This window comes from Neofelis nebulosa, chromosome 6, assembly GCF_028018385.1.
Source record: "Neofelis nebulosa isolate mNeoNeb1 chromosome 6, mNeoNeb1.pri, whole genome shotgun sequence".
NCBI lineage: Eukaryota > Metazoa > Chordata > Mammalia > Carnivora > Felidae > Neofelis > Neofelis nebulosa.
The window spans coordinates 59,286,497-59,311,698 of record NC_080787.1 but is presented as its reverse complement, the minus strand read 5'-3'; the positions used below and the strand labels follow the sequence as shown (position 1 = coordinate 59,311,698).

Sequence of the window (25,202 nt, the reverse complement as noted above, 5' to 3'; positions counted from 1 at the left end):
TATGTTGCCGCATCGCATCTTCCCAACACCAACCATGCCAAGTTTTCTTAGCATTTTGTTAGTAATGTTGTTATTGTTTTATATATATATATAAAGAAGATATTTATATTCCCCCAGTGGAATTTTATAATACTTTTGGAAACAGTTTCCTAGGGGAGAAAATAACAGAAAGAAGAAAGAATAAACAGAAAACAAAACACAGATGAGAAAAGAATATGGTGACATGATGACAAAGCTTTTAATTTATTATTCATGTATGTCTTGGAGAATAAAAAGGAAAGTGAAGGCATTACATGGTGTTTAGTTGTGGACATGTATTTGTAAAACATTTTTAACGTGAGACAGCTGTGACAATAAGGGCAGATATTTATTTTTGGTATTAGAGAAGGGACAGGTAGGATCCAGAAGGAGGAGCTTGGGTAGAAGCAGCTCTCACAGAACAGGATGGCTGTGAGCTCAGCCTTGGTACCACTCAAGGGAAGTCCTGACTGTCCATCCCCATTCTTTCTGGTTCAGACATGGCTCTAGGCTACAGGGGCTTTAACAAATGGCCACTCTTCCTTAAAGGACCATTAGATGGACTCTTGAGGTGACTATATTCTGTAATAGACACGTGGAATTCTTAGGTTAACCCAAACCCAGAACTTCCAGATTGCTAACTGGACTCTTAGTAACCATACCGGCTGCAAAATAACCTAAGGATCTGTGGTTTGAAAAATGACTGGTACCTGGCTCAAGGTATATATCTACTGATCATCATATAAATAGCTGCACTTTTTCGGCCTCTCCTCTCCCCTCTCCAGCTGTCACATGACTGCCTCATCCCAGACAAGCCTGATTATCATCGGCGAAAAACATTCCAGCATAACACATGATTACAAAATTCATTATAAGCAGTGATTGAATGTGAACATATCTAAAACAGTTTAATTCATATTGAGTTGCATAAAACAGCTGAAAATAAAATGAATTTGTGTTTTAAGAATATTTCAAGAGTGGATCATCACATCCATAGCATACATGTCGTCTTGAGTACAACAGTGATTTCAGTCAGCCCCTGGGATGCTGGACCCATATGCCAATGATCCAAATATGTGCATCTCTTCAGTGACTTCACTTTGGTAGCTTCAAGTGGACTCTGGTGGATTACCTATACCATGGAAATTGTCCAGGGCTTTGTCTTAGTTCAATCCATTCAGGTTGTTCTTTTAAAAAACACCACAGACTTGGTGCTTTTAAACAACCCAAATTAATTTCTCTCAGTTCCATAGCTTGGGCATCTGAGATTAGGGGGCCAGCATGGTTGTGTGAGGGCCCTCTTCCAGACTGCAGACTTCTTCTATCCTCACAGAAGGGCTAGGGAGCTCTGTGAAATCTCTTTTATAAGATCATCATTCCCCTTCATGAGGGCCCCACCTTCTAACACCATCACATGGGTGTTAGGATTCTAATACATGAATTTGGGGGGTGGGGGCAGAACAAACATTCAAACCATAGCATGCTACAAATCACGGCTTTGTTTTTTCTTTGGCAGAAAGAAAAGCCAGTTTAGCAGCCCACTGTTGAGTTACTTGCACAATTTAAAAGAAGAAACCCAATATAAATGTATGTCTGTAATTAAGAACACTGCTTGCTAGGTGTATATTTAAAAAATCACTGCTTAAGAAAGACAGTATTTTGTTACACTGCTAAGGCTCATATCTCTTATTATGTCAGTTAACCTCCCCATCTCTTTTAGTCCCTCTCTCCTTAAAATAAGAATATAATAATACCTACGTCATAGGATTGTTCTGATGATTAAATGAGTTAATCTATGTGATGCATTTTTAAAGTACCTGGCACAGGGAATGTAGGTGCTCAATAAGTATTTTCTATTACCATCAGCAGGAGATGAAACTATATGGTATTTTATAGTCTTCTCTGAAAAGACTGCCTATTTTCAGTGTTATTTTCCTTGTTGAGCTTTTACATGTTTTAGAAGCCCATACCTAACTTCCGTAAGTTCTGTGAAGATCCGTTAAATGAAAGCATATCAAATCACTTTGAAATGCATAAAGTACTATGTAAATGAAAGGTGGAATAATTATGTTAAAGCCATCATCTTGAATTTTGTTTATACTGCATCTTTGAAATGAGCATCAGATTTTTCTCTAGGCAGTTACTGCTCCTACAGAAACAAACACAGATGGTGCCCAAACCTCCTACTGAATAGTTCTAGGCAATGGCATTTATCAAAATACCGCAGGTCACTAAATGTGCAAAGACTCAAAACAAACCCCACATCTCAGTGTCAGGCCAGCATGGTAATTTAGGCAAATAAGCCTTTGTTTGATAATTCAGGGATTTTCTGATTTGTAGAATGTACTAGCACAACAAACAGAAAATCTTCAATGTGGGCTAAGTTTTACAAAATAGGACATTAAAATGCAATTTCTTTTAGAGGGAAAAAAAAATCAGCGTTCTTTACTGATGAGTGTTTTTGCCAAATTAGAACTAAGTTTGGGGGTGTGCATGCAGATGTTCTGATGTTATGCTGACCTTCTATCCACGAAAAGCAGAGAAAGAGGAAACATATTTTAAACATTTTTTTTTCTTATACTCAAAACTTCTAAGAACCCATTCTTTGGAGTGAAGGCTTCCTTTTGTCAGCAAGATAGTCCCGTGATTTCTAGAACTTAACTCTCTTGATGGCGTCTTGAGTGGTTTTGAAAGAGCCCTCTCTCTGGCTCACTAGGGGACAGGAAATTCTGACCCCTGAGGCTTCCCTTCCCAGAGGGCAGTCTCAGGGGAACTGTAGCTGGCTTCTGCCAGTGAGACGTGAGGATGGGGACACTGGGAGGACACAGGAGATGGGGAAGAAGGGAGCAGTCAGGGCCCTTCTCTCGACATCGTTTGTCTCCTGCACCTTCTCAGGCAGCAGCTGTGTCTCTTCCATGCCCGCCTCCCAGCAACGAAGCCTGCCACGGTTCCAGTTCTTACCTGGGTAACCCATGCCTCCTGCCTTACAGCAGCCTCTTCTTAACCTGTGTCCCTGAAGCTAGGGTTGGTTACAGCTCATTCCTGTTGCCTCACTTTTCTCTGGTTGGCTTCTTTGTCTCTCTTTTTTTTTTTAATTCATCTGTAATGCTCTGTTATTTTTTTTCAATATATGCAATTTATTGTCAAAATGGTTTCCATACAACACCCAGTGCTCATCCCAAAAGGTGCCCTCCTCAATACCCATCATCCTCCCTCCCCTCCCTCCCTTCTTCTGTCTCTTTTATCACCTGCTTCATGTTTTAATCAGTTCCCTGCATTTGAATCCTTCATGTAATGAATATCACAGGGAGATCCCATTTTCCTTGACTGGACCCCGACTGACCCAAGATCTAACAAAGGCAACCTGGTCAACTGAATTCTTAGGCAAATAACACTGGGAAGTACAGTTCCTCTGTACTCATCATGAAGATCTCAGAGGTCCTTCTTGAGCATGAACTCTTGCAATCACTGTTCCCTTTGCAGCTCTTCCCCTTAGTTACATGATAAATCTTACCTGGAGCCTACTCTATGTTGCTGTATCCCTGAGATGGAGGCAGAGAAAAAGTATGTTTCCTTGTTTCTTTTAACCTCAGTGTCACAAGACTCTCAGCCATTACACTTGTCAGCCTAGTCTGACCCCTTTTTCTGGCCACACCTTGTAAGTTCACCTATCGGTTGTGATTCTCACAAATGTTAATACCTTTCAAAGAAAGTCGAAAAGGATGCCAGAATCCGCAGATTACTCCCACATATAAGAACAACAAGATTGGAGGGGTATCTGTGTGGCTCGGTCAGTTGAGCATCTGACCTTGGCTCAGGTCATGATCTCGTGGTTCTTGAGTTTGAGCCCTGCATCGGGTCGCTGCTGTCAGCACACAGCCTGCTTCAGATCCTGTCCCCCTCTCCCTCTGCCCCTCCCCTGCTTGCACTCGCCCAATAATAAAAAAGTAAATAAATATTTGAAAAAGAATGACAAGATTGCAATAGGATCCATTAGCTGTTGTTATTCTAAAATTCTGCCCCTCTTCTTTCTTTCCATGAAAGGAAGTTTGGGTCACAAAACAACTCTGTATCTTAAAATGGTTTTAAGGAGTTTAAATTAGTTCTATGAATATCATCTCAATCCAAAAGTATCAAACTAGGGTTGTACATCCCGTGCATTTGCTAAAATTAGTTTGGACTTGAACATTGAAACATACCTTAATGCTGAGTTTCTAAAAATAATATTTTATAAAGGCTTCTCATGTTTTTCCTACACTTCATCCTACTGCATCGTCACACTTCTCCCCCATCCTGAAAGGACCCTCCTTCCTCCTATTTTCTTGTGTTATCAATTCTCAAATAACCATCTTTCTAGGTGTGTTCTCTAAACTTTCCTACACATCACCAGGGTGACGCTGGTTGTCCCTTGTTCGGGTCCCCAGACTGCACTGTATGATATATATATGCCTGTGTCTCTCTGTCTTGAGTTAGCCTTTAAGCTCCAAAATGAAAGAACTATGTTTCCTCTTTGTAGTCCTGCTGCTCCATAACTTCCTTGGCACTCAGGGATTATTCAAAAATAGATTTGTTGAACTGTTGCTGAAAGTTCCAAGGCCTCTCACGCGGGACAAAAATTAATTTTAGAATCATGGGATGAAACGTTTGTTTTGTTTTTGTACTAGGAATATTTTACTAACAAACATAGAAGAGACACTGATGATTCCACAAATTGCCTGGTGTTTGTGCCCCACATATGGAAGTGCTATGTTTTACCGATAAGCAACATTGATAAATAGGGAAACAGGCACACAAGTACTATAACAAGTTTGGAACGGAGCTTCTCAAATCTTTGCCTTGTTTACAGTCTCCTTCAGTAGAAGTTGCATCCTCTGTGTTTGGCTTCCTAAATTTAAGCCCTAATTTTCAGTGTCCATCTAACTATATTCCCACTGCCTCCACCACCATCAATAAAATAAATGCCATGCCTCTAACTCATTTCCTTTGAAAAGGATGAGCTCAGCCATGCTCTGTTTCTTCCATTTATAATGGCTCTCTTTGCACATTTTGGTCCATTGCCTCTGGTGCCATTCCTCATGCATCTGTTTATTCTACCCAATTAGACTCAGATCTTTGTGGTCAGAGGTACTTTTCTTTTATATGTCCTCACAGCATGTTCACAACATAGGCTTATGAACTAAATGTCTTCTCGGTTTCACCAGTATCTGTGCTAGTATTTTTAGTTCCTTGTCAAATGAACATGTCGGTGTGTTACAGCCATGGGCATTTGGTCAACCACACAGAACACAGCTCTGAGCTGTTCCATTATTCCAGGTCAGAGAGTCTGTGGACTAGGCTGGGCAGCAGGGGGACAAGACCCCCTTTGCCACTTTTCTTTAAAGCCTTATATCCCTAAGCTACTTCCCCCCTAAGGACTCACCACGGCCCTTCTAGTAGTTCCCACAATCCATAACTGGTTCTCTGTCAAGGAACCTGTTCATTTCTTTCATAGCACTTAGGATAATTTGTATCTAGCTATATATACATATATAGAGATACATACATAAGTATATATACATATGTACATATATATGTATATGTTTATAAAGTATATGTAGAATAAGTACATAAACAAGTTAGATTTATATAAATGTGTAAAATATAGATGTAAGTATAAGCATGTATATGTGTAAGTAATATACACCAAAAAAACCCATTTGTGTTGGTGTATACATGTGTGTGTTATGTTTTCATTTTTCTCTTTCCCTCTACAGGTTTTCTTCACCATGACTTGCTTCACCACTTAACACCCAAGCCTAACACAGAGCCTGGCACATAGTACATACTCAGAAATATTTGTTGAATAAATAACATGTGAATGAATGAAGCTATGAGAGCAAAAAATTCTTTCCAACTTTCATCACATCAGATCTTACATTGTACTGGCCAAAAAGTGAAAGAGGAAAGAAATGGAAGCATAGAAAAGGAGTCAATGTTCTTCTCTCTACTCCAAAATTTCACAGACTTGCAATAATGTCTCCTCCAAGAAAGAGCCTCCCAGACTTCTCAGTTTGTCTTTATCTGGAAAGAAGAAAGAGGAAGACAAGAAAGTCTTTGCTGCTCACTGTTGGTGCTACCCACTAATAAAAACAAATATTTCAGCAAAAAGCTAACAGTTTCCAAATAGCGTAACAAAAACGAATTGGACATTCCTACATTTACCACTGCAGCCTTCTGTTTCCTCTCTATGAACACAGTCCTGATATCTTAAGGATATATCGATACTATGTGCACCCCATTCCCCTACCTAAATTTCTGATCACTAAAAAGAAAGAGAAGGACATAATTACAGGAGTAAGCAGCAGGGTATGGTTTTTGACAACAAGGACAGTGAGCCCGACTGCCTGATTTCAAGTCCTGGGTCCACTATTTCCTAACAGTGAGATCACAGGCAAGTAGGTAACCTTGCTTTGTTTCTGTTTCCTCATCTGCAAAATGGAGATTATAATAACACCTAACTCATAGGGCTACTTACTGGATTAAATAAGTTAGAACATGTAAAGCCCTTAGCATAATGCCTGGCACATAGTAGACACACAGTAACTGCTCACTAATCATATTCTTAGTTTTTGTATTACTGTTTTTGTGAACAATTCCAAATTAAAGCAGGTTTACTTCTAATGCAGAAGGGATTAATCCCCACTAAGACTGAGTAAGGAAAAAAGGAGAGAATGTCCATATAAGTAACAGTAAGTATAAAAGGGAAGATAGCCATAGATGCATTAGAGGTATAAAATGGCATGCTAGAAAGAATTCTTAAGGTTTTGTTATGTCCTCTTGAGCAGTTTTTCTTTAATTCTTACTCCTGATAGAAAATGTCCCTTTATATAACTTTTAAATACCAAATATGAAGATTACTCTTGTTTCATGTTTCTTGTCCTAAAAAATTTGGAGAATATTTGATCACAATCTACTTTGTAATACCCCCAGCCAAAAAGCAAAAACAAAAACAAAAATGAAGACAAAAAAACAAAACAAACAAAAACACCCCAGACTTGTTAAGGCCTCACAAGTGATTTACTTCAATGATTTTCAAACTTAATCATTTAAAGGCAATTCATATTCCCCATAGGTGTTTGAATTCCTTTACCTTAGCAAGAAAGGCATCAAATTTTCCATGTTAACAGTATAACATAATACAATAACACCTTTAGCTCTTAAAAAAAAGAGGAAAAATTCCTTCTCCACTTGACTGCACCTTTCCCTGCTTATTTGTTCTTTATGAAAGTATAAAATGTATTTCATTTAACAAATATTTATTTAGTTTCTATTATGTGCCAAGCACTATATTAGAAACTAGAGTTCTTTTAAAAAGCCAAAAAAAAAAAAAAGCAAACAAAAGCACTGAACAAGGCAAAGTTTCTATTTTCATGAAGCCTGGAGTCTAGAGAGGGTTTGATGTGTCTCAATTATAAATATCTCAATTATAAATTAAGATCATTGTTACCCCAGAAATAAATGGAGAGCTTGAGATTGAATAATGAAGGTGGGTGGAGGGGAGGATGAGAGCTATGTTGAGGCAATTACAGGAGGCCTCGATGAGGAAGGAACATTTAAGCTACACCTGAAGGAAGAAAAGGTAACATCCATTCAAATTGCTGGGAGAGGAGCACATTTCATGTAGAAAGAACAGCGGGACAGAGGTCGTAGTGTGAAAAAGAACGTGCACAAGTCAGTGGGTCTGTAACTGGACACCAGTGAGCAATGGGAAGCAATGGTGTGACAAGAGCTAGGAAGGCGAGTATAGGTGAGATCACTCAGGGTTTTCAGATTGGGACATTCTCCGGACACTGCTAAAAGGTATATAAACAAGGAGCTAGGGTGAGCAGGATCTATGTTTCAAAATAATCCTGCTTGCTGTATGGAGAATTCATCGAAAGGGGATATCAGTAAAAATAAGAAGATGACCTAGCAGAATATTAGAGTAATCCAAGCAAGAGAGATTTCTAGCTTAGACTGGAGATTTGTCGATGGAGATGTAGATGACTAAATTATGAGAGATGCTTAGGAGGTAGAAATGACAAAACTTGATGAGACTGGAAAGACAGGAACCGTGTATGACTCTTAACTTTCTGTTTCAAATCTGCCTGATAGCTCCATTTACTGAAAAGGAAAAACTAAAGAAGTACGAGGAGTTCCATCTTGATTGGGTCAATTTCATGATACCTTCATGACACCCCAATGGAGATGTTAAATAAGCATTTGATTATATTGATGTGAAGCTGTTATATAAATGAGCCAGAGATGGCCCCTAGGTCATTTATTTCTTCACTGCAGGCTGAGACCCATTAGCTCAAAAGCCCGCCAGAGACAAAATCAAATTTTTACACATCCATTTATTTTTAAAATAGGCCAAACAAGAAGATTTTTTTAGCCATTTAGAGCCTTCCTGTTTTTGCATTCCCCTGTAAAATTTCATCCCATATCTGCTAGCACTAGATGACCCCAGGGCCATGGAAACTCCAACCCTGGCTGCCCTTCTGAGCTCTCTGACCCAAAGACTGCCTGCCAGACTGCTGAGCCACAGTTTCTACATACAGAAGCCCCCTCTCCAACCACCCCCCCCCCACCTCCCCACCCCCGCCTCAGGACTTCCCCTGTCCTCCTCCCCTTCTGAGCAGCAGCCCTGGGTCAACATCAGTGGACAGACCCCTGCTGTGAGGGATTTTCCCAAAGAATTTACCAAAGCAGCTCCCAATAAAGTTTGTGAGTGCTACTGCCACCTTGTGGTCACATCTTTTTCCTTGATCAGCCACAAAATCCTTGAATACCCCCTAAAGCTCCAAGGAAAGATGTGTCCTCAGATGTCTCCCTGGATATAAGTAGCATAGAGATGGCACTAAAGGCCTCCGAGTGTCAATGATACTACCTCAAGATGAGTATACAGAAATAAGGCAGGAGGGTTCAGGAGTAAATCTGAAGTTTCAGAATGTGAGATCTAGTAAAGAGGAAGAGCATGCAAATATAACCACTTGGTTAATTCCTACTCATACTCTATCACTCAGGCCAGACACTGGCTCCTTCAGGACAAAACCCTGTCTCTTCCCCCATCAAGCCAAGCTGCATTGGAATGACCGCCCTCTTCTCTGCTCCTGTGGTTTTTCTATGTTACTGCTATACCACATATTCTTGGTTAGTATTTGTCTCCACATGAGGCTGTCCTTGAGGCAGAATGTGTGTTCATCTCTAAATTCCAAGGATCTACCACACCACCTGACAGTGCAAAATACAGACTTCTGACTGAACAGATGAATGAATTGCACAATCTGACTGTATTAGAATGGGTATAGGAAAGGGTCGTGCTGCTAATGTGGTGGCAGAGGGCTTCAAGTGTTTGGGGAACACTAGGACATCTTTTGTTTCCATGATGATGGTATGACTGGCCACTTCTCTTTCTCATTACAAAGTCAGATTCCACTCTTACCCTACATATAAAGATATTGGGACACTGGGCTCCCCAGTGCTGTACCATAGGGACTATGTAGAGATAACAGAATAACATGAAAATATCGTAAGTAATTAGAAAGGCAGCTAATTTCACAAAGACTCAAGCTGGCATAATACAGAAGGCCTTTTTAAAGTATACCTTACAATATCATTATAGTAATTCGGTTTTGCTTCTTTGTATGAAATTTAAAATAAAGAAAAAGTGGCATGTTAGGTCAATTTGTATAAGATCTGAATATGAGTTACCTCTGAGATAATTCTCTGCTCTTAATTGGAACCCCTTTTTGTGATCTCACTGCCATAGCTTTTGATTCTCATTTAGAGGGGCAAGGCTGGTCTCAGAATGCAATGGCGGCATTAGATCATTGCTTCCGTATATTTTTTACTAAGATACATGTACATCATTCACAATTTGGCCTGTGAAAACAAAAACTAATACTAGAGAAGTCTGTGACACACATCACAGACTTTAATGATGTAGAATAAGCACTCATAAATACTTCATAGCAAATAATAAATGAAATGCATAAAAGATGATGGAGGCTAATTGAGTGATATGCGTTTATCTTCACAAAAGGTCTCTAGACACATGGTGGTACAATATCCTCTACTTCCTGAACTATGAAACAGAATCATTTGTAAGACATAGTTAATGAAAGCTTTTCAGTAAAAAAGATAAATAATCAGAAACTTGTTGGATGTTGATTATGAGAAGCACCCTGATTTCAAAATTTAAAAAGTGTGTCTTATAAATGATTTTTAAAAACTCTGTGTGTCACAACTAAAAACGGAACTGAATTAATTTCTATGTCAGGGAGAAATGGTTAGCAAATGTTTTAGAATTCAGTATTTAACTTATGTAATTATGATTATATATAACTGTAGATAATTACATGTTAACTTATATAAACATTATGTTTTATTGACTTATTGATATCTGTTGGTGAAAATACTGACTGAGGTTGGTACCTCCTTTGAGATATGAAATAAGTAAAATTTAGACCTAAGTATGAAAATCCCACACACTAATTTATTATTGTTGCTACCAGTAAACATATTTTCATAATGTTTTAGCATTTATAGGATGCTTTCACAATCATTTCTCGGCAATCTTATTTTATCCTTAGATCTATACTATTAGAGGTTATGAAGATTAGAGGTTGTACATTTGAATACATACCATATATATATATATATATATATATATATATATATATATATACTCGTTTTCTACGAGCTTTTTCCTGATAAAAGTTAGATACAAAAGAGTCCAAATACCTAATAAATCTTTCTGATTGTATAGGTGATGAAGTGTGTTTTTCTGGAAGGTGTTTTTCTGGTACTGTGATTGTCAAGGAACCTCAGGGACTGTTCTGAACATAGGCAAAAGCCAAATTACAAAGGCCATAGTCTTTACAACTTTGTAAGCTCAGGAAATCAGAATAATTATCTTCTTAATGATGGACAGATCAATAATATATACTGAGGCCTCTTTCTATAATTCCCCAGTGCTTCACATTTGCATACCAATAATAATGCCAATATAACTTTTTTTGTTGATAGTTATTTATTTTTGAGAGACAGAGCATGAGAGGGGCGGGGGGAGGGCAGAATTAGAAGAAGGCTCCAGGTTCTGAGCTGTCAGCACAGAGCCTGATGCGAGGTTCAAATTCACGAACTGGGAGATCATGTCCCGGGCTGAAGTCGGAAGCTTAACAGACTACGCCACCCAGGCACTCCTATAAATTTTTTCTAATATAATAAATGGTCCTGTAGAGGTGAGGAGTTTGTGTATTCTTTTTTTCTTTTTTCTTTTTCTTTTTTTTTTTTTTGGCCCTACCTACTTTGTTTAAATCTAAAAGTGCTCTCTAAACACAAACTATTATACTGCACATGCTGCTCCAAGCGTTTATTTATTGTTCATTATGGAAAAACATACCTCTATCTACAGCACTGTGTGCTCATTTATATAACATTCCTGTACCTGGAAACTACCAAAAGGAAAAATTGCCACTGTGTGGAAACATGAATGCTTTCTTGCAGGCTAGGGAACTGACAAGATCATGCCATTGCTGAGCAACTAAACAGGTTCCAAGCACTTTACAGGGACTGACTCATTTAATCCTCTCAGCAACTTTAAGAATCGCTGTTATACTCTCTCTGTTTTACAAATAAGGAGATTTAGGCTGAGAGAGATTGAATAATTTTCCATAATCATACAACTTATAGATGTTAAACTGTTCAAGGCACACACACACACAAAATATGTGTATCCTGGAAGAAATGAGTGCTACCACCATCATAATCATCAGCCTAAAAAGCAGTTCTATTGACATGGGAAATGGGGGTGTTATCAGAGGTTATATAGAGAAAGTAAGGGTGATCCATTATCACATGAGTTGGAAACATAAAGCTAAACTTTTTTTTTTCTGACTAATATTTCTGAGCCTTTAATATTATGCTCCATAAGCCTCCAGAGAGGCATGTAGTTTTCCCAACACATCTGACCACCCATCTCACTTCCACATACAATTGCATTCCAGGAAATGCTATGCCAAATCCTAAAGCTATCCATCTCCCATGCCAGAGCTCCATGGACTACTTATTCAAATACATTTCCTTCAAGAAATCTTTCCTATCACCTTCATCCCTACAAGAAATATCTTTTTAAAATTTTTGAAATGTCTGATACAGTAGTAGTTAGTTAATATAAGTTCTAACGATATATATATATACATATATATATATACATATATATATACATATATATATACATATATATATGTATATATATATGTATATATATATCAAAAACACATATATGTCTATATGTATACAGATCAGAATACACACACACCAGAATTTACACATTTAAGTGAACTATCTTTTAAGTGGCCACCATGGGGAGCCATGCATCACCCAAATAATTTTTTAAATTCCTTTGGGGAACTGGCTTTAAAAATACATCTTGGGGCACCCGTGTGGCTCAGTTGGTTGGGCGTCCAACTTCGGCTCAGGTCTTGATCTCACAGCTCATGGGTTCCAGCCCCGCATCAAGCTCTGTGCTGAAGCGGAGCCTGGAGACTGCTTCTAATTCTGTCTCTCTCTCTCTCTCTGCCTCTCCCCAGCTCACACTCTATCTGTCTCTCTCTCTCTCAAAAATAAAGATTAAAAAAAAGTTTTTAGATAAAGATAAAAAATATAAATAAATAAATAAGTAAATATAAAATAAAAATTGAAAACCACATCTTAAGTATCCTCATGATTGTCCTCATCCTTTCAGAATTGAAGAATTTCTGCAAAGAATTAAAACTATTTGTAGCAAAATGAAATTGAGAATGTCAAGTAATGAAATTGATTTTCTTGCAAGACTTACAAATTGGTTCTGAGAACGATGCAAAAGTAGATTAGAACATAGATGTTAGAATATGATGGTACGGTTTAAACACACATAGGCTGATGACACGCCTGCTCTGGGGAAGCAAATGCAACTTGTTACATTATGTGACGGGTTATATATTTCAGTGCCTCCAAACAAATTAACTATATGAAATCCTTAAGTATATAAGACAATAGTTAACAAAGGAATTAGCGAAAATGAGAAAGTGTATGTTCCTCCTTGCAGATAAAAATAAAAACTAAAAAAATTCACTGCAAAAAACAAAAGCTTCTGTTATTGAAGTAAGGGATGGGTAAAGGGAGTATCTTCTGTATGAGTCTTTTTTTTTTTTTTTTTAAATCTCTTAAGGCATCCTTTGAGTTATATCTGCTAAACCCTAGGACTTCCCAGACATAATAATAGAAAAGTGACTAGGCTTGACTTCAAACAGACCTGATTTTGAATCAGACCATGTATAGATAAGTTACTTAATCTCTCCAAGTCTCACATTTCTCATCCAGCAAGTTATTAAACCGAGAGGATTAAATGTAACAATGTAAAGATGCACTTAAACTAATGACTGTTACAGCCTCAAATAAATGGCAATAATTTATTTAATAATTAGAATTTAAACACCTTAATATTTAAACATGTGGAAACACTGCTTTGCCTTGATCTCTATCTTTGCATAGAATTTTTAGTATTCTTTCTACCAGCCCTTTAACCAATATTTACTAAACATATCCTAAGCACAGAGCATTGTGCCAGAGACTAGGGATACAAAGGTGAAATGAATAAGTTGTGTTCTTAAAATCTTAGGGTTGATTGGAGGGGTTCCTAAGTGGCTTAGTCGTTTAAGCATCCGACTTTGGCTCAGGTCATGATATCACCATTCGTGAGTTTGAGCCCCGCTTCAGGCTCTTTGCTGACAGCTCAGAGCCTGGAGCCTGCTTCGGATTCTGTGTTTCCCTCTCTGCCCCTTCCCCACTCATGCTGTGTCTCTCTTTCTCTGTCTCTCTCCCTCTCTCTCTCTCAAAAATAAATAAGCATTAAAAAACAAACAAACTTAGGGTTGATTAAAAAAGTGAAGCTCATACCATGTTGCAATACCAGTGAGAAGAAATAGTCCAAGAAAGATACACATGAAGAGCTGGAAGAACCTTACAGAGAAAGAGGTGGAGTCTGACAGAGACAAGAAAGACTAAAGTTCTATAGGAAGATGAAAGAAGATTTGGAGGGTCTCAAGCTGAAATGTATAGAAAGAGAGGTTTTATGTAATTACAACATTTATAAGCCTAAGAGTGGAGACCCAAAAGTAGAGTATTTTCAGGGAAGTGCAATTTGTTCTGTTGCTTTACAGTTTCAAGTGCTTAAAAGTAGACCCCAGACACATTTGTGAGGCCTGAAATGCTGAGTAAATAGAAGTGGACTTTGTGATAGCATTTGTAAGCCACTGCTAGCTTTGGAACATGAGACTGGTCTAAGTGCCATATTTTAGGAAGCCTAATCTAGAACCATCTGATAATGTGTGTTGAAGAGGAAAAGATTAGAAGCCAAAAGACCACCAGGAAAGATGTTGAAGTAGCCCCCAGGAAAATGGAGGTGCGTAGCTGTCAATAGAAAGAAGGGCATGTTGGTGATTGAAAGCTGGAAGGCTGAGGACTTATTTGGAAGCTGGGTTTCTTTATCAAGCACAAGATTCTAACAGGTTTTATGCTTTTGGGGGTGGTTTGGGCATGCTTTTGGAGATAAGGTTAGCAGCTTTTGTATCATCACCTGAAGGAGTTGTAAAGAGGAGCTTGTTTCGGAGAGTGGCAACAAAGATGGAAAGACAAGAATGAGTATGAGAGAAAGACTTGACAACACCAAGTCTAGTGTTCAAATCACACATTCATATGTGTTCTGTCTTTGCCATCTGTCTATAGCATCTGCTACTTGGTAATGTCCACAGCTTCTGTATCGACTTACCTGATCCCTCGTATGTCTGTTAAAGAAAAGTGTTCTTATCATTTCTCTTCCATGACATTAAGGGTGACTGGATCCAGTTCAGCCAGCAAAGACAAAAATGTATTCTTTGCTTTTTACAGGGCTGCTGGTCATTCTCAGCATAAGAGAGTAAAGTCATCTGGGGGCAGCAGCTGGCTATTATGTTGACACTAACATTCTTCAAGCCAGATAGTTATGAATAATAAAAAGGAGGTCCTTAGAGAAGGATAAAATGCCAGACTGACTTACTAAGCTCCCCATAGTCTTCTGTGCCATCCAAAGGAGTAGGGCATTGTGTTACTAGTGCAATGCTTTCACATGTTCGGTTGGCTCCTAAGTGTTGGGTTAAACATTGTAAAATGAAATTTTAGACAAGCCACTGGAGTCCCTTAGAATAAATATATAAAATGACTGAAAGATTACTTTCCTATGGTTCTTCTATAGAACTTTATATATCTATTTGAACCTTCAGTGGAAACATTTACACTTACACTGAACTAGAGTGATATTGTATAGTGAACACTATGTAGCCTTCACTCTGCTTCAATAATTATCAACATTTTTTGCCAATTGGTGCCAACTCTTTCATTATCTCTAGTACTTTTTTATTACAATATTTTATTTTATTTAAGTTTATTAATTTATTTTGAGAGAGACAGCATATGCTCAAGCAGGGGAGGAGCAGAGAGAGAGGGAGAGAGAGGATCCCAAGCAGGCTCTGCATTGTCAGCATGGAGCCCAAACACAGGGCTTGATCTCGCGAACCATGAGATCATGACCTGAGCCTAAACCAAGAGTCAGACACTTACCCAACTGAACCACCCAGGTGCCCCACATTTCTATCTTTAAAAATCTATTTCTGACATAATGAACACACTTCTGTCATATCATGTCTCCTTAATATCATCCAGTACCTATTCTGTATGCACATTTCTCCAATTATGTCAAAGATGTTCCTTTGTAGTTAGTTTGGTCAAATCAACATCCAAACATGATTTAGACATCACTTTTAATTATTATGTCTGTAACAGTCCTCCTCCCTTCATTTATTCTTGACATTTATTTATTGGAAAAACACATTTCATTTCATATTTTATAGCCAGGTTGCCACCCTATTTTCTACTTCTAAAGCAAAACCATAATTCATTCAACATCCATTCAACTACTGTATAATGAATAGTTACTATGTACAGGACAGTATACTAGTGCTCAATATGATTCAAAGATGTCTGTAAATCATGGTCCCTACTGCTACAGGGCTTCACAATCTGAAGGAAAAGCAAAAATAATAATGCACAAATATAATGGCAACAACATGTCAGTAGAAGTTAATTAAGCTATATAAGATGCTATGTTTTAAAGGCAGAGGCAGGATTTAGAAGATAAAAGGATTTTTTTTAGGGAAGTTGGCATGTGACATGGATGGTTTCGAACGGCCAGCAATTCAACAGGCATGAGAGAGCTAAAAAGAGAAACTCATCCTATGACTGAAAAACTTGAGGGGAAAGGGAAAAAAAAGCCTTAGAGGTGGAGGAAGTAAGAAATAGCATTCAAGAGATTATAAGTGAAATAATTCAGCTGATTCAGGACATTTGTGAAAGAGACACAGGTAAGTAGGGGGCAGATCTGGGAAGATTTTGAATGGCAGGCAGATTGCTTGAACATGTCTTCTAGAACAGGGAGACATTGGCTCCGCTCATTTTTCTATATATTGGAGACTGTGGGACATGATGTAAACATAGATATTCCATTAGTAAGCAACATGCATCAGCTTATTTCATAAGGAAGCTTAAAAAACTGTTTATGTATTCCAATAGCAATCATTTTCAAATATTTATAGCAAGCTGGCAAGATAATTTAATGTTTTATTTTGCCCAACAGCTAGATGCACTACTTAGAGGAATACAAACAAATTGGAGCTGATCTAACCAACACATACTTCCCAGAAGCTGAGAGACCTTCATGAAGCAAGGATTAATTATTTGTGGCATAGTATACAACAGTAACAACGACAGCTCAACAAATCTACCATAGGAGAAATAGAAGATAACCATTAAGGATAAATATACTAACCCTGAAAACCTCAGACTCTACCATTTTCATCTACTGTGAAAATACAGTAATGTTTGTAATATGTCTTTGTTTTTGCTTATCGACAATAAATATATACTAACCCGTAAATCCTCTCTTTACTAGCATAATGCCAATGGATTTTCATCATTAAAAGATCCTCAAATGGACAGCTGAATTTTCAAAGCTTTCAAAGAAAGTATATATTGAGCTTGTAGCTTGGTTGGTAAGTATTTTCATCTTGCATGCTGATTCTATGTATTCCATATCACATAAATTTTAAAATATTTTTGAGTGTACTCATATACCAGAGTTTGTGCTAGACTTGTGAGGAAATAAAATTCTGCATAAGGTGTCGTCCTGCTATTCCAGAGGCTTATATCCTAAAACACATAACTAAACATATACCTATTGAAGTAAAATTATAAGCAGGATTGAAATAGAGGTTTCAAATTGGATTAAGTTAAGGTTTTTCAACAGTAGCACAATTGACATTTTAGACCTGATCATTCTTAGTGGTGGAGAGCTGTCCTGTATTGTGGGATGTTTAGCAGCATCCCTGATTTCTACCCACTAGAGCTATAACACCTTCTTATTAGTGACAACCAAAAATATGTGCAGATATCACCCTTATCTAAAGACTGAAAAATCACCTGTAGTTTTAAACCTCTGTATTAGATGGAAAGTCTCATGTGCGTGTTGTTAATGAAGAGAACTTGCAGTTGGGGAAATCCAGGAAAGTCCATAGAGGGGAGGGTGGCTGGTAGATGTAGGCTGAGAAGAGGAGAGCATTTCAGGAATAGAAGAGATAGTGAGAAAATGGCCAAACTGGAGACGAGAAGCCAAGTGGATAAGTATAAATTATGTTCCAGAGTCACATGCAGCAGTCAGTGTTCAGGAGGTGGTTAATACAGAAAAACTGAGCAAGTAAAAAGCAATCAAATCATGGAGGTCCTTGATTATATGAAATAAAAAGATTCTTTTTCATTTTGTAGGGATGTCATTGGAAAATATAAGTGAAATGAATAAAGCATCATTTGGAAATGTTAAAATGGCAGTTCTGAGCAGAATGATTTGGGCAAATGAGAAAGTCCATTTTAGGTGTGAGACTCAGTTAAGGGCATAATTTGGCAAAAATTGGAGAATGTATTTGTGGGAGATGTATTTCTCAACACGGGATGACAGAAGCAAAACAAGTGAAGAAGTAAATTCAATAGCTCGCTTCTATATTTGATCTCATATATTGTTGAAATTGTTTTCTCATAATAGAGTTGACACTTCATGACAGAGCTGATTGGCAGATGTGCCCAGATTCTCTGGGATTCCATGAAGTGGAAAGTTGTAACTGATGTCGAAGAGTATAAAGCCAAAGACAATATTATTCTCAGAAATAACTCTCTAGTGACATAGAAACTATGAATGAATCTAGGCATTTAAATAATTTGGCGATGAAAAGTATTCAATTAAAATTCCAAGGCCTATTGGGGCACCTGGGTGGCTTAGTTGGTTGGGCGTCCAACCTCGGCTCAGGTCATGATCTTGCAGTTTGTGAGTTCGGGCCCCAAATCGGGCTCTGTGGTGACAGCTTAGAGCCTGGAGCCTGCTCTGGATTCTGTGTCTCCCTCTCTCTCTGCCCCTCCCCTGCTCGCACTCTGCCTCTCAAAAATAAATAAACATTAAAACAATTTTTTTTTAATTCCAAAGCCTAAAATTTGTCTGCTCAAGTTAATATTTATCCACATGAAGGTTCACACCACACAACCAGACTTTTGAAAGTCTCCTCATTTCTCTCATGCCTTTAGAGAGTTTTGATCGAAGTTTATCTTCATGTCCCCACTTGGAACATGAAATATTAAGACAAGACATAATTCAATTCCATGTGATATGCAACTGTGACACTAGAACCTCAGAAAACCCCATCTAAAGGGTTAAAATACATACTCAGTATTAGTCTTGATTCGTAACTACACTGTTCATTTGCTCTGAAAATATTTACTGTCCCTCCGAATAGTAAAAGCTCTTGTGTTCAGATGATACGGTGTTACAAATAGGGAGTAAAGGAAGCAACAAAGAGAAAGGCCTCATTAGTCATCACTCTACCTGCAACCCCACATCTTCTGTCCTTGCCCAAGTCACCACTGACTTAGATCTGAGAAAGGGACATTTCCTGATGTCACAGAGACCTTCTAGTCTTTGTTTGCCAACAGGCTAGTATTTTCATTGTAGAAGTTCTTAAACTTACCCTATTTGAGATTATGACACCAAAAAATTAAAACATAGTTGTTGTTTTCTTTTTTAAAAAAGAATATAGATTCAGTAAGAGATTAACTGAATAAGAAGAAATAAGGATTTAGGAAAATCAGTGGAAAAAATTTAATCTCAGGCACAAGAATTTTGAGAAAGCAACTCTAGTTTCATAAGCAGGGAATTAAATATTGGTGGAAATTGAAGAGAGGGTTTTTGTTTATTTGTTTTTTTCTGGCAGTTAGATATAAAATAGGTAATGATTGGAAGAAACTTGAATAAGTGAGACAAGAGACTGAGGCAATAATCCAGATGTTGCTCATTTATCAAAAACAATTTATAAGGATCCTCAGTATTAATGGCACTTTATTAGATACAAATTAATGCTTACTTGAACTCGGGCAGTGACTGCAGAGATGGAAATGATCCTACTGAATATTAATAAAATGATTAAACCAGCTCACTGTCCATTTTTTCATGAAGCCTTTATTCCTACATTTATTAGACTTTACGTATTTGAAATGGATCCACAATTTGGGGATGCTTTCCTAAAATAAACTGCATTAAGAATCATGGGGAGAATTTTGCTGATAGTTGCTGATCAACTTCTTGTAGTCTGTACTGAGATGACATATTTTTTCTGAGTGAAACAGCACCAAGTTGTAAAAATGAGGGGGAGGAGAGTTGGTGGGGAGCAGTGCAACTCCCTCCAAGTTTCATGAAAAGCTCTGTCAGTCACCAGATAATTGAAATCCATCCCAATCTTATAAGAATGCTTTTAGTGAGTTGTGACTGTGTTCATTAAACGCAATGAATGTGCCAAATGGCCACCATTATTGATCACTTCAGCCCTGTGGCTTCAGACTGGAAATGGTTTTCAAGGGTCCCAAAAGCGATTTCCAATTTTTTTAATTAATTTCATCTGCAGCACTGTGGACTCAACTCATTCCAGCCACATCTGATCTGCACCATCAGGCCACTGGGAATAACTGCTAATGAATAAAGAAACTGCATTTGAAAGACTTTTTTTTTTTTTTTTTTGACAGAGAGACTTTTTTAATCCTGTATAATTTAAAATTTACCCGCAATATTAGACAACTCAGTTTTAGTCCCACTTTTGACTTTTGCTTAAAGTATGAATCAAAAAAAAAAAATCTGAATGACCCAAGAAATCTAAAAATATGATTGAAAAGTAAAATCTCTCAGTCATTCCTCTAGCTTGTCAACATAATGTTCACCATTTGGAATTTTTGAAGTAATAGTAATTACAGTTAGATGCTTTTTCAGTATTTTATAAAATTGTTAAGTGATATAAATGAAATGAGTTTTCTTTTATGTAAGTTCTTTTTGGAAGGATAAAATATTTAAACATAATCAGTGATCATATTCATCTATTTTAAATGCTTGATTAATGTAAAAGTATTTCATTCTATGTGTTAATATATACTCTTTGATGAAGAAATGTCCGTGGGCTCCTATTTTTATTTCTTCAATCTTATAGCCAACAAACATTTGTTGATACAACCGATTTGTGTTAAATGCAGTACAAGGAACTGGGTATGTGAGGGCATATTAGACGTAGCTCCCCATTTTCAAGGAATTGACAAACTAGGACATGCAGAAAAATGTAAAAAGTGCCGTCACTGAAATGAGTACTTAGAATACATAAGTCAGAATACAAGTTTTGTATCCTTTTTCCAGTATATTTAAAATCCTGACAGCAAGAATCTCAGAATTTTCCTATGAAAATGGCAACATGAACGTGTGGCTTCTATAAACTGTTCAATATCCTCACAGCATCTATAGAGCTTGAAGAAATCTAAAGTTAACTAGTAGTTTCTTTTATATACATTCATTAAACATTTCCCATACTCTGACATTCCTATGAAATCTTTAAAACCCACCACATTTTATTTGGGGACTATCTTTCTGAGTCAGAATTGTTTTTTTTCCTGTATCTGTTTCTTTCCCAATTTTCTCCTCAATAAGTCTAAAAGCAGTTCTTTTATTTCTCTGATAAATATGATTTATCTGCTCTTGAAAGAAAAAAAAAAGAAACACTGAAAAACCTGTGGTGCATTTTCTGCTTCAGTAAATGGGTCACACTTTGTCAAATTCTGAATATATTAAGCTTTTGTGAAGTTCTATTTTTCTCAAATACTAGGTTGCTACACTGGATATCAAAGGGTAATTTATTTTGTTCTAAGTAGGCTTTTACTCAGTTCATTTTTTTTTTTACCTCAAATCATGAATACTTCAAACAAGATAACTCAGATAAATTAGAATGTTTAAAGAAGGAGAATATTGGTTTTCATTTATATTTGTGAAATTGCATGCTGCCCTTCATATATGGAGATGATTACTTCAAACTGAGATCTGTAAGATATTTGCTTTGCTAATTTTCTTGTGGCAGTGATGAATTTGATGATATCCATCCCAAAGAAAAATGGCCCTGTCAGAACGTAGCTTCTACCAACAGGGAGATCAACATTTGCTGTCCTCATAGGGACTGACCCTAAAGCATAGGCACCACCAAATATAACTACATATTAACAAAGGTAGAAAATATGTATAATCAAGAATATGCCTTTTGCTATCAATTGCCTAAACATTTTTGGTTGAATCTGAACATTCACTTTTTGTATCCAAACTATTTTTTTCAATTGTTTATGCTATAACTTTAAGGAAGAACCAATATTCCATCAAACTCTCCCACTAAAATGATAAAATGCAATATGTACATATTCTTTTTTAAATAATTTTTAGATTTTAGAGAGACACAGAGAGCAAGTGGGAGAAGGGGAGAGGGAGAGAGAGAATCTTAAGCAGGCTCTGCACCCAGCAAGGAGCCCAACAACACAGGGCTCAGTCACCATGAGATCATGACTTGAGCTGAAATCAAGAGTCAGATGTTTAACTGACTGAGCCACCCAGGTGCCTTGCAATATGTATACATTCTAATTTAAGACGTATTTTGTTCTAATAATGCACCCAGCATAATGTCTGGAATATCACAAGTGCTCATAAAGTATTTCTTTCCTCTATTTCTCCATATTTATCATGATAAATTATTTTGAGAGGGTTTAATTCTCATACTAGGTCCATTTCTAAGTGCCACATAACACACTTCTTTTTCCTGAAGATCATTTAGCATTAAAATAATATTTACCAATTACCAGGTAATATTAAACTTTATTTCGATTTGCACATTTATACCAGCCATCCTCAAATGATTTGGTGCCAGTCTTTTCACAAACACAATCATTCCCATTTTCTTTCAGAACATTTTCATAAAGCTAGAAAAACAACACCAGCCCTGTTAGAGGAATAAATGGGCATGTAAGTGGACACTAATACCTACATCTGGCAACCAACTTTTACCTTCTCCATATAATCTATTTCCATATCTCTTTCAAACCCATATTTACATCCTCAGAGAGTTTCATAGTCTTCAAACCAATTACCAGTTGGGTGCTCCTGTTGATTGATATATGGCTTTCTTTTCTCCTCCAGTTTCAGCCAAATGTCCATTCTTGAGGAAGAAATATTGAAATAAACTCAGACTCCAGACTCACATTCTGACAATTTGTGCTATCCCCACAACCACCATCCTACAGTGAGGTCTCCACTGCTTCACACAAAAGTGGTTGACATTGCTTACCTCCCGCCTCCAATCCCCTTTCACCTGATTGCCCTACTGAAAGAAAGCTTTAGAAGCATTTCCACCATATTGTTGCTCCCAGTTTGAAAACTTAAATGATCTTCCATTTCTATCAAATCAAAATTAACTATGTCCATTTAAGGCCCAATACTAACTCATCTTTGAATGCCACTGATATATTCATTGTCAAAACTCAACAGACAGCCTTGTACACAAAGTCATGAGCACATATATTTGATAATTAAATTTCATTCAGGCACTATTGTCTTGAAAATATTTTCTGACCATTCCCCCTTGTTCCTGATTTGGGTGAGGTATACCTCCCCTCTCAGTCTACCTCCAGAAAATCCATCAGAAAATGGAACATACTGCATTGTCATTTTTTGCTTATTTGTCTCTATCCTCCATTAGAATGTAAGTTTCTAATGGGCAGAAATATTTACTATTCATCTTTATAGCTCTAATTAATATCTACCAAAGTATTGACATGTATTGGCAAAGTATTGGCATGCTACAAAATGAGTATTGAAAGAATGACATTTCCTAAATAAGGTACTATATTTCTGATTCCAAAAACTTACTGATGTATCTCTTCCAGGTAAAATGTTTTCTTTACCTCTTTCTCTTTCTTTCTTTTTCCTACCTCCTAAACTTGGATAAAATTTTACTTCTTTGGAAATAGTCAAATGTTCATCAAAGAAAGGGAGATATGACTTGAGCTCCCAACTTAAAATAACTTCTTTCTAAAGCAATAGTGCCTCTCACTAAGGAGTTTAAAAAGCCACAGAACCAAAAGACACCAATAGGTAGTATATGCAGAATCCTGACAAAAGGTTTCAGCATTCACCTCAGCCCTAGACACATGCACCAAACTCCAAGATGTCATTCTTTGGGGTAGTTTATATCCCCCATACATACAGCCCAGCTCTTCCCTTTTAGTGATAGGATGAAATCCATTCCCTGCTCATCCCTCTTGCCACTGTCTCCTGGCCACTCTCCTCTCTTGCCCAATGTCTAAGGACCCCTAAAACAGAAAACCCACTCCATTGGTACCTATTCTGCACTTCTTCATTTCAGGCATTAGTTCAGAATTGACTCTGCTCTGTAAGTATATACCATATTGTTGCCATAATACAACGCTTTATTGTATGTGAGAAATTTCCCAAGAAGCCTTTCTCAATATGTACCTCTGGTTTGGTTCTAGGTACTTTCCTCCAAAGATAATCCTAGTCACTGCCAACAACATTGGAACCTTCAATAGTCGGAACTGGAGGCCTTCACCAGAAAGCAGTCCTTTAATCATGTTTTTGCTCTTCCTTTCACTCCTGAAATCAACTTTGGTATAAGTATGATCCTCAGTTATCAGACCCTATCATACATCTATGAAATTTGAAAATAAACAGGTGTTTAAAATATGTGCATATCTACATTTCTTTCGTCTGATTTCTTATTAGCTCAGTATAATATTTAACAAGTAGTTCAAAAAACAGGAGTAAGAAAGTAAAAATAAATGAAATTTTCAGTCACTATCTCATTTTATAGACTTGTCATGAGCACACTATGAAAGTACACACGAGTTGTGTGTTTCTACAATGGCAGCTTTATTTCAGTCATAAAGCAACGTTAACATAATTATGAAGCAGGTTCAGGATTCCAAACTCAATGACATTTCACCACGTGATTAACTTGGCTTCTTACACAGCATACGGAACAGAACACAAGACAAGTACACAACAAACAACATACACAGGGTTAGGAAGATAATGAACTGAACACGAAGTTAGTCTGTGAGCACACAGTTGAGATAGGGCCTCAGTTGGGTCTGAGTGAGCTCTTGGCACTTACTGCTTATTATGTTCAAGCAGTGAAGGATCTCAGTTCTGTTCAGAGATCAACTGGGCAGAGCCTTCGGCGGCAGCTGCTTTTTAAGTGGTCAGACATAGAGGGGTCATGGTTGAAGAGTCTGACAGTTTGCTACAAAAATCCTCCCTTTTTAAAGGGATTTAATCATTCTTGGGCCCCTGCAGACCTCTTGTCTTTCTGCTTGTTGTAAGTTGTAGGGTGTCAGCTGATGCTGGTCTCAATGATACTTCAGAGCTTCATTACCCCTAACTGCCTGCATCATTGCTTGACACAGATCCCTGCTTGACATGAGTGACTCCATCTTGCTCTCTACAAGACCATTATATCAATACATAATTTTGCTATCCCTTTGAGCTTTAGGAGTTCATTTTCAAATTCCCTACTGTGTATCTTTAAATGTGTAGTGACCCACAAACCGGTAAATGGTTGAAAGAACTATGTGAGGGAAAACATTAACTCACAGGTGTAGGACTACAAAATCACTACAAGATTATA

General features: G+C 37.4%; 1 long non-coding RNA gene across 3 annotated transcripts in view; it reads left to right on the top strand.

The window, feature by feature from the left end:
* LOC131514392 (uncharacterized) overlaps window positions 1-24,259 on the top strand; it is a 36,853-nt gene extending 12,594 nt beyond the window's left edge. For 2 of the 3 annotated variants that reach the window (XR_009263051.1, XR_009263050.1), the window contains 3 exons: window positions 5,772-6,456; window positions 16,751-17,165; window positions 24,049-24,259. This is a non-coding gene — a long non-coding RNA (uncharacterized LOC131514392). Of the gene's footprint in view, window positions 1-983; window positions 1,142-5,771; window positions 6,457-16,750; window positions 17,166-24,048 lie in introns of all 3 variants that reach the window. The other variant, XR_009263052.1, reaches the window with a different exon arrangement.
* The last annotated feature ends 943 nt before the right edge of the window (window positions 24,260-25,202 follow it).